Source organism: Canis lupus, chromosome 17, assembly GCF_003254725.2.
Source record: "Canis lupus dingo isolate Sandy chromosome 17, ASM325472v2, whole genome shotgun sequence".
Lineage (NCBI taxonomy): Eukaryota > Metazoa > Chordata > Mammalia > Carnivora > Canidae > Canis > Canis lupus.
The window spans coordinates 59,625,399-59,636,569 of record NC_064259.1 but is presented as its reverse complement, the minus strand read 5'-3'; positions in this window follow the sequence as shown (position 1 = coordinate 59,636,569).

The window sequence follows — 11,171 nt, the reverse complement described above, 5'->3', positions numbered from 1 at the left end:
ACTGTCTTCTACTTCCTGGCCACCCTGCTGTCTTTCCAATGTCGCTCTGTAAAAGCCTTTTCGTTTCGTTTCTTTTCTTTTCTTTCCTTTTCTTTTTCTTTCTTTTTTAAATTTTCTTTCTTCTTTCTTTCTTTCTTCTTTCTTTCTTTCTTTCTTTCTTTCTTTCTTTCTTTCTCTCTCTCTCTCTCTCTTTCTCTCTCTCTTTTTTTTTTCATTAGCAGAAATGGATTTGTGTCTCCTGTCTCTACGACCTGTGCGTTTTTGGGTTTTCTTCTCCTCTACTCTTTTCTGTCTCCTCTGTGGTTGCACCCGACCAGCTACCTTATAAAACCCACAAAATATGTAATCTTGATATCAAAACCTGATCAAGACACTGTGAGGAAGGAAAATTACAGGGACAATTCATTCATGAACAGTGACGCAAAAATTCTAAAGAATATACCAGGAAGTTGAATTTAGGAATATGTAAAAAAGAATGTCATGCCCAGGTTGTGTTTATTATTATTTTATTGATGCAAGCTCAGTTTAATTTTTTTAAAAATCAGTTAATGAATTCACCATATCAACAAACCAAACAAGAAAAATCATAGGTCATCTCCATAGTTGCAAGAAAAATATTTAATAAAAAAACGGACATATATTTATGATACAAAACTCTTAGTGAGGGCACCTGGCTGACTCAATTGGTAGAGCACGTGACTGTATCTCGGGGTTGTGAGTCCAAGCCCCATGTTGGGGGTAGAGATTACTTAAAACAAACCAAAACAAAACTCTTATGAACTAGAGCTAGAAGGAGACTTTGTTAATATGATGAAGGATACTACAAGGTACCAGTAGCAAACATCATGTTAATGGTGAAATGTTGAAAGCTTTTCCTTTGAGATCAGTGATTTATTGCTGTGTGATTAATTACCTCAACACTTAGTGGATTAAAACAACACATATATATTATCTTATGGATTCTGTGCATTAGGAATTTGGAAGTGGCTTAACTGAGTGGCTCTGGCTCAGGGTCTCTCATGAGGTCACAGTTCCAAAGTGAACTGGGGCTATAGTCATCTGAAGACTTGACTGGGGTCGGAGGATCCCTTCAAGGCCACTCACATGACTGTTAGCAGGAGGCCACAGTTCTTTACTTGTTGGCTAGAGTCCTCAGTTTCTCACCACGTGGACCTGACCTCTCCTCACAAGATCATAGCTGGCTTCCCACAGAATCTCTAGTTTCCGGGTGAGAGAGGCAAATTCCCCCCATGTCTTTTATGTCCTAGTCTCAGGAATGATGTACCCTTCCATCTATTATGCTCCATTGGTCACACAAACAATATGAAAGGGGACTATGCTAGGGTGTGAATACCAGTAGGAGGTGTTTACATTGAGGTCCATTTGGAGGCTGCCTACTATACTCAGGAACAAGACAAGGTCAGGATGCCCTCTATCTCTACTTCCTGCCTCCCATTACTTGGAAGTCTGTCCAGGGTAGCCAAAAAGAAAAAGGAATAAAAGGCAAAATTATTGGGATACCTGGATGGCTCAGTCAGCAGAACATGTGATTCTTGATCTCAGAGTCCTGAGTCAAGTCCCACATTGGGCATGGAGCCTACTAAAAAGAAAAAAAAAAAAAAAAAAAAAAAGAAAGAAAAGAAAGAAAGAAAGAAAGAAAGAAAGAAAGAAAGAAAGAAAGAAAGGCAAAGGAATTTGAAGAAACAAAACTGTTGATATTTACAGAGATTGTGTGCCTAGAAAATCCCAAAGACTCTATAGCTAAGATGTACCTTCCCCTCTCACAACCAACCCAGGACGCCCAAGCATGAGTTCCCTTGTAGTTCTTCACAAGCCAATTCCATTGAAAGCATGTTCCACTGAGGGGGAGAGCAAGGTTGCTTTGAAAAAGTTGAAGCGAAGTCAAAAAAGACAGGAAAGGAGACGCCTGGGTGGCTCAGTGGTTGCGTGTCTGCCTTTGGCTCAGGTTGTGATCCTGGGGCCCCTGGGATAGATGCCGCATTGGGCTCCCTGCATGGAGCCTGCTTCTCCCTCTGCCTGTGTCTCTGCTTCTCTCTGTGTCTCTCATGAGTAAATAAGTAAAATCTTAAAAAAAAAAAAAAAAGAGGAAAAGATAAGTCTTCGGATTAAATAAAACGTCTTAAAATAAAAAAGAAGTAAAAGTAAAAGAGACAGTTAAATAAGAAAAAAACAAAACAAAACCAAGAATGGTGTGTGAAGACCACGTCAGAGGAAAGGAAGGAGGAGGGAAGGAAGACCCACTAGGGAACAGAGACACTGAAAATGAGGTACACAGGAAGTGGTACACAGGAGACAGGAAGCCAAATCTGGGGCATTTTGCATCAGTTTTTGATGGTCCTTCAACATAGTTTATAAACTGCTTTGTCAACGTACATTTTAGTAGCCCCAGAAATGGAAATTTTAGGGTCTTTTAGTAGCTAAAAACAAAGTTTTCAAGAAGGAGGAAATTCTAACTCATGATTTTCTTACCAATCTAGATAAATGTAAACTTCGTTTTTTATGAGGCTATTGATTTGTTCTGTATATAAATTAGGGGCATATTGGGAAGCTTGTGTGGCTCAGTGGATAAGTGCCTGCCTTCGGCCCAGGGTGTGATCCTAGAGTCCCAAGATCGAGTTCCACATCAGGCTCCTTTCATGGAGCCTGCCTCTCTCTCTCTACCTATGTCTCTGCCTCTGTGTGTCTCTCGTGAATAAATAAATACATAAATAAATAAACAAACAAATAAATTAGGGGCATATTGAATTAAGGGAGACTTTTGCCTTTTCTGTGTACTTTATATACACAGAATCATGACATACGGTCTCTTGACTTCTTTCATTGAGCAGAATGGCTTTGATGCTCATTCATACCATGGCATGTATCTGTATTTTATCCTTTTAATTGTAGTTCATTGTATGGACATACCACATTTGTCTATCTGTTCTCCAGTTAATGGGCATTTACAATGTTTTCAATTTGGTTCCCATTTTGGTTATTATGAATACGGTTGCTAAGAACATTTGTGTGGAAGGCCTTATGTGGATATGTTTTTATTTCTCTTGGGTAGATACCAGAGTAGAATTGCTAGGTCCTATGCTAAATGCATGTTAACCTTTTAAAAAACTGCCAGTTTTCCAAAGTGACCATCATTTTTCATTCCTGCCAGCAATGTCCAAGGCTTTCCATTTCTTCACACCTTGACAACATTTGTTATTGTCTGTTTTTGTGATTATAGTCACTTTGGTGGGTGTGACAAGGTTTGCATGTGGTTTTGATTTGTATGTCCCTATCATTAAGGATATTGAGTATCTCATAGTATGCCTATTAGCAATTTTTATATCTTTTTAGGTGAAGTGTCTATTTAAACCTCTTGCCCATTTTCTTGATTGGACTGTTTCTTTTTTTTTTTTTAATTTTCATTTATTTATGATAGGCACACAGTGAGAGAGAGAGAGGCAGAGACACAGGGAGAGGGAGAAGCAGGCTCCATGCACCGGGAGCCCGATGTGGGATTCGATCCCGAGTCTCCAGGAACGCGCCCTGGGCCAAGGCAGGCGCTAAACCGCTGCGCCACCCAGGGATCCCGGACTGTTTCATTTTTATTGAGATGTAAGAGTTCTGGTATTCTTTTCTGGATATACACCTATGTTGTTTTTCAGTAGAACTATCTCTCTCTTTTTTTGAGAGAGAGACAGAGAGAGAGAGCAAGCACAGGGGGAGGGGCAGAGAGAGAATCATAAGCAAAATCTATGCCCAGCGTGGAGTGCAATTTGGGGCTGGATTTATAACCCTAAGAACATAACCTGAGCTGAAATCAAGAATCAGATGCTTAACCGACTGAACCACCCAGTTGCCCCTAGAATTGTCTCTAAACACAACTACATTCTGGTCTCAGATCTCTCTCTCAGAATGATGTGTTATCCTTGACATCTTTGACAGTGGTAGATTAGTTTTTCCTAATACCTTTGGAAATGTGCTATGAAAGCCTGGAAATTTTTGAGTAGATGGTGTGTATATAATTACAATTTAAATTAAAATTTAGAGATGTTCCTGGGTGGCACAGTTGGTTAACCATTAGACTCTTGGTTTCAGCTCAAGTCGTGATCTCAAGGTTGTGAGATTGAGCCCCAGGTCAGGTTTGATGGTTAGTGCAGAGTCTGCTTAAGAATCTCTTTCCCTCTTCCTTTACCCCTCCCCATTATGCTCTCTATCGCTCTAAAATAAATTTAAAATATACTTTTTTAAAAAAAGATTTTATTGGGATCCCTGGGTGGCTCAGCGGTTTGGTGCCTGCCTTCAGCCCGGGGCATGATCCCGAGGACCCGGGATCGAGTCCCACATCAAGCTCCTGCATGGAGCCTGCTTCTCCCTCTGCCTGTGTCTCTGCCTCTCTCTCTGTGTCTCTCATGAATAAATAAATAAAAATAAAAAGATTTTATTTATTTATTCATGAGAAACAGAGAGAGAGAGAGGCAGAGACAGAGGCAGAGGTAGAAGCAGGCTTCATGCAGGAGCCTGATGTGGGACTCAATCCTCAGTCTCCAGGATCACAACCTCGGCTGAGTGCAGCACTAAACTGCTGAGCCATTCAGGCTGCCCTAAAATATACGTTTTTTAAAATTTAGACCAATGCTATCTGTATTCACTTGCTATGGCTGCTGTAACAAATTACTGTAAACTTAGTGGCTAAAAGGGGTGCCTGGGTGGCTCACTCAGTTAAGTGTCCAACTCATGATTTTGGCTCAATTCACGATTTCAGGGGCCTAGGACTGATGCATTGGGCTCCACTCAGCAAGGAGTCTGCTTAGGTTTCTCTCCCTCTGCTCATTCTGCCACTTGCACTCTCTCTCTCTCTCTCAAATAAATAAATTAAATCTTTTTAAAATTTTTAGTGGCTTAAAGCAATAGAAATTTATTTTGTTATAGTTTGAGGCCAGAAATCTGGAAGCCTGGAAGCCAAAATCTTACAGAACTAAAACCGAGGTGTCAGCAGGCCTGGTTCCTTCTGGAGGCTCCCGGGAAGAATCTTTTGTTTGTTTCTTCCAGTTTCTGGTAGCTGCTCACATTGCTCCAATCTCAGCTTCTATAGTCAAATACATTTGCCCTTTGGTTGACATATCTCACCCTGCCCTGCCTTCTTCTTATGAGGACCTTTGTGATTTACATTTAGTGTCTATTCAGATAATCCAATATAATCTTGTCTCAAAGTCCATACCCTTGGGACGCCCAGGTGGCTCAGTGGTTGAGCGGCTGCCTTTGGCTCAGGGCGTGATCCTCGAGTCCCACATCAGGCTCCCTGCAGGAAGCCTGCTTCTCCCTCTGCCTGTATCTCTGCCTCTCTCTCTGTCTCTATGAATAAATAAAATCTTTAAACACACAGAGAAAACAAAGTCCATACCCTTAATCACATCTGCAAAGTCCCTTCTGCCATGTAAAGGTAACACAGGTTTCAGAGATTAGGACTTGGATATCTCTGAGGGCTATTCTTCAGCCTACCACACTGTCCAATACAAATACAGTATCATGTGAGTCACAAATATAACCCACATTCATAATTCCAAATTTTTTGTAGTCATACTAAAACAAGTCAAACAAACCCACAGAATAAGAAAAAACACTAATTCAAAAAGATATATCCACTACTATGTGTATTGCAGCATTATTTATAACAACCACATTATGGAAGTAGCCCAAGTGTCCATCAGCAGATGAATGAATAAAGATGTACGTGTATGTACACACATACACACACACAGAGGACTATTTACCCTGACATAAAAACAGAATGAAATCTTGCCATTTAAAACAAGAAGGATGGGTCTATAGAGTATAATGCTAAAGAAATAAATCAGTCAGAGAAAGACAAACACCATGTAATTTCACTCATATGTAAAGTTTAAGAAACAAAACAAAGAAAAAAGAAACAAACCAAAAAACAGACTCTTTTTTCAAAAAATATTATTTTGGGGGGGTAGGGGCAGGAGGAGAGAGAATCTTTTTTTAATATTAAGCACCTTTTATTTTATTTATTTATTTAAAATATTTTATTTATTTATTCATGACACACACACAGAGAGAGAGAGAGGGGCAGAGACACAGGCAGAGGGAGAAGCAGGCTCCATGCAGGGAGCCCGACATGGGACTCGATCCCAGGTCTCCAGGATCAGGCCCTGGGCCGAAGGCGGCCCTAAACCGCTAAGCCACCGGGGCTGCCCTATTTCTATTTTTTTGTATATTTTTTAATTGGAGTTCGATTTGCCAACATATAGCATAACACCCAGTGCTCATCCCGTCAAATGCCCCCCTCAGTGCCCGTCACCCAGTCACCCCATCCTTCCGCCCACCTCCCCTTCCACTACCCCTTGTTCGTTTCCCAGAGTTAGGAGTCTCTCATGTTCTGTCACCCAGAGAGCGAGAATCTTAAGCAGGCTCCGCGCTCAGCACAAAGCCCAACACAGGGCTCAATCTCATGACCCTGACATCATGACCTGAGCTGAAATCAAATGAGACACTTAACAAACTAAGCCACCCAGGCGCACCCCCAAAAACCAGACTCTTAACTAACTATAGAGGACAAACTGATGGTTACCAGAGGGAAGATGTATGGGGATGGATAAAATAGTATACTTATCATGATAAGCAGTGAGTAATGTATAGAGTTGTTGAATCACTATATTGTACACCTGAAACTAATGTAACACCGTATGTTAAATACACTGGAATTTTTTTAAAAAAAAGTCAAATGAGACAGGTGAAAAGAATTTTAATAATCTACTTCATTTAACACAATATACCCAAAATATCATATCAACATGTAATCAACACAAAAATTATTTTTTAAAAAACTTTATTTATTTATTCATGAGAAACACAGAGAGAGAGAGAGAGAGAGAGAGAGGCAGAAACATAGGCAGAGGGAGAAACAGGCTCCATGCAGGAAGCCCGATGTAGGACTCGATCCCGGGACTCTGGGATCACGCCCTGAGCCAAAGGCAGACGCTCAACCACTGAGCTACCCAGTTGCCCCAACACAAAAATTATTAACAAGATATCTGAGATACCTTGCATTCTCTTTTTTCATACAGAGTCTTTGAAATCTGGTGTTCTTTACACTTACAAGACATTGCAATTCAGACCAGCCACATGTCAAGTACTCAATAACCACAGTGACTGGTGGCTATTCTATTGGACAGCATGACCAGCTACTAAATTAAAAAGTCACTGGAATAACTATTCAGAAAAAGATGACAACAACCTACGCTATTTTTATTTTTTTATCATTATTTTATTTTATTTATTTATTCATGAGAGACACAGAGAGGCAGACATAGGCAGAGGGAAAAGCAGGCTTCCTATGGGAAGCCTAATGTAGAACTCGATCCCATGACTCCAGGATCATGACCTGAGCCAAAGGCAGATGCTCAACCACTGAGACACCCAGGTGCCCTGGGCTTTCTATTTTTAATATTTATATAAAATAATTTGTACAGGCTATTCCTTTTTTTAAATTATTTATTTATTTATTTATTCATGAGAGACACAGAGAGAGAGAGGCAGAGGGAGAAGCAGGCTCCCTGCGGGGAACCCGACACAGGACTCGATCCCGGGACTCCAGGATCACACTCCACAAGCTGAAGGCAGGCACTAAACCACTGAGCCACCCAGGGATCCCCTGTACAGGCTATTCCTAACATTTAATACTGATCATTTACACAATAGCCAGGACACTCTTGAAAAAGAACTCAGTGGGAGGACTTGCCTTAGATAACAAAATTTGTTGTAAAGCTACACACTGGGGGGCGCCTGGGTGGCTCAGTGGGTTAAGTGTCTGATTTCAGCCCAGGTCATGCATGATCTCAGTGTCCTGGGATCAAGCCCTGCTTGTGCGTGCTCTGTCTCAAGTAAATACATAGTCTTAAAAAAAAAAAAAAAAGCTACAGACTGTGGAGGCTCTGGGATGGCTGAGTTGGTTAAGCATCTGACTCTTGATCTCAGGGTCATGAGTTCAAGCCCCCCACCATGTTAGGCTCCAGTGTGGAGCCTACCTAAAAATAAAAAAAGCAAAGCTACAGGCTGTGTAATATTGTGCAAGGATGAACAAGTAATATAACAGAGGGTCCAGAATTAACCCCTGCAAATATGACACTTGATTTATCACAGATATGGCTCTGTAGAGCAGGGGGGAAAAAACAGTTCCTCAACAAATGGTGTTAGGAAAGTGAATCTCTAAATGGAATGATATGTGAATCATGATCCTTATCTCCTAGTATAAATAAAAATCAACTCCAGGTGAATACTAGTTTTTTTTTAATAATAAATTTATTTTTTATTGGTGTTCAATTTGTCAACATATAGAATAACACCCAGTGTTCATCCCGTCAAGTGCCCCCCTCAGTGCCTGTCACCCAGTCACCCCCACCCTCCACCCCCCTCCCCTTCCACCACCCCTAGTTCTTTTCCCAGAGTTAGGAGTCTTCCATGTTCCGTCTCCCTTTCTAATATTTCCCACTTATTTTTTCTTTCCCCTTTATTCCCTTTCACTATTTTTTATATTCCCCAAATAAATAAGACCATATAATGTTTGTCCTTCTCCGATTGACTCATTTCACTCAGCATAATACCCTCCAGTTCCATCCACGTCGAAGCAAATGGTGGGTATTTGTCGTTTCTTTTTTCTTTTTTCTTTTTTTTTTGTATTTGTCGTTTCTAATGGCTGAGTAATCAGGTGAATACTAGTCTTAAGTGAGATAGGATGAAGGTGAGAGAAGATTTTTAAAAAAAATAGAGGGGTGCTCGGGTGGCTAAATCAGTTAAGCATCTGACTCTGGATCTTGATCTCAGAGCTCAGATCTTGATCTCAGAGTCGTGAGTTTGAGTCCTGAGTTGAGCTAGGACTCAGTGTGGAGCCTACTTTAAAAAAATAGAAAAAGGGATCCCTGGGTGGCGCAGCGGTTTGGCGCCTGCCTTTGGCCCAGGGCGCGATCCTGGAGTCCCGGGATCGAATCCCACGTCGGGCTCCCGGTGCATGGAGCCTGCTTCTCCCTCTGCCTGTGTCTCTGCCTCTCTCTCCCTCTCTCTGTGTGACTATCATAAATAAATAAAAATTTTAAAAAAATAGAAAAAGCACTAAACATAATTACAATGACATTCAACTAAAAAACATCTTTTCATCAAAGATACTGTTAACAGCATGAACAGGCAAGCCAAAAAGTGGGTAAGATATATATATTTCTAATATATTATCTGCCAAAGAGTTCTGTTTTTTTTTTTTTTAAGATTTTATTTATTTATTTATGAGAGACACAGAAAGAGGCAGGCAGAGACATAGGCAGAGGGAGAAGCAGGCTCCATGCAGGGAGCCTGATGTGGGATTCGATCCTGGGTCTCCAGGATCACGCCCTGGGCTGAAGGCAGATGCTCAACCGCTGAGCCACCCAGGCATCCCTACCAAAGAGTTCTTATCTGGAATAGAGAACTAAAAATCAGTAAGGAGAAGTCTAGTAGAAAAATATGCAAAAGATTCAAGGAGACATCTCACAGAAGATACCCAAATGGCCAATCAACATATAAAAAGGTGTTCAACTTAATCTATAGACATGGAAATGCAAATTTTAATCTTTTATTTATTCATGAGAGATGAAGAGAAAGAGGCAGACACATAGGCAGAGGGAGAAGTAGGCTCCCTGCAGGGAGCCGGATGCGGACTCTATCCCAGGACCCAGGGATCACATCCTTAGTCATCCTTGGCTGAAGGCAGACGCTCAACCACTGAGCCACCCAGATGTCCCTGGAAATGCAAATTAAACTCAATACAAATTCACCAGAATAGCTAAACAGACAACTGGAAGAGTTGGTAAGGATATGTAACAAAAACACTCAAACCCCAGTGATAGAAGTAAAAATTAGTACAACCACTTTGGCTTTATTTTGTTAGGCTGAAGAGACTCTATGACCCAGGCATTCAACTCCTAGCTGTACTGTATACACAACAGAATACATGCATTTTAAAAAAAATTTTTAGCGTATTTGAAATCGTCTAAAATTGGAAGCAAGCCAAATATCCAATAACGATAGAATGGATACTTGTGGTATATTTCTAAGATGGAATTCTATATGAAAATGAATGAACTATGGTATATGGAATAACATGAATGCATGCTTTAAAAGCCAGACATAGGGACGCCTGGGTGGCTCAGCGGTTGAGTGTCTGCCTTCAGCCCGCGGTGTGATCCCGGGACTCTAGGATCACACCGCGGGCTGAAGGTGGCGCCAAACCGCTGGACCACAGGGGCTGCCCTAAATAAACAAAATCTTAAAAAAAAAAAAGAAAAAAAAATGTTGCCTAATTCCATTCTTATAAAGTTAAAAAAAAAAAGGGTAAAATTAAGTGTCTACACATTCTCCATAATAGCCAAAAAGTGGAAACATCCCGAATGTCCATCAGCGGATGAATGGATAAACAAAATGTAGTATAGCAATACAACAATATTATTCAGTCTGATACATGCTACAACATGGATGGACCTTGAAAACATTATGCTAAAAGAAATAAGCAAGACACAGAAGTACTTCCAATTATTGAAGTACTTACATCAAGTTCCTAAAACAAGCAAATTTACAGAGACAGAAAGTGGATGAGAGGTTACTAGGGGCTGGGGGGAGGTGGGCAAGAGCTTTTTTTAAAAAAAAAAACAAACCTAAATGGTTGCTACATTTGTGGTGAGCACAGCAAAATGCATAAACTTGTCAAATCACTATGCTGTACACCTGAAACTAAAGTAACTTTGTGCATTAACTATTTAAAAAAGAAAGAAAAAGGTTTTTTTTAAAAGTTTTTTTAAAACCCTAAATGATTATTGAAAAAAACCCTAAAACCCTAAATGACTGTTTTTAGGATTCATATTTAGGTGGTAAAAATATAAAGAGAAAACAAGTAAACCTGAAGTATTTTAAAGCAGTGAAGTGGCCTGATAACATCAGTTAGCAGGTCATTCTGCCTGGAGAATGGATTGTACAGCACTAGGAAACTAGGGTTGGTAGAAGTTTGAAGTAAGTGGAGACTCTAGAGAGGTGAGGAATACTGTGTCCTTGGGCCTTGTGTTCATTTAACAACTCTGTTCAACTATATGCAGCACTATCTTTTTTTATGAAGTTAAAAATATCTTAAC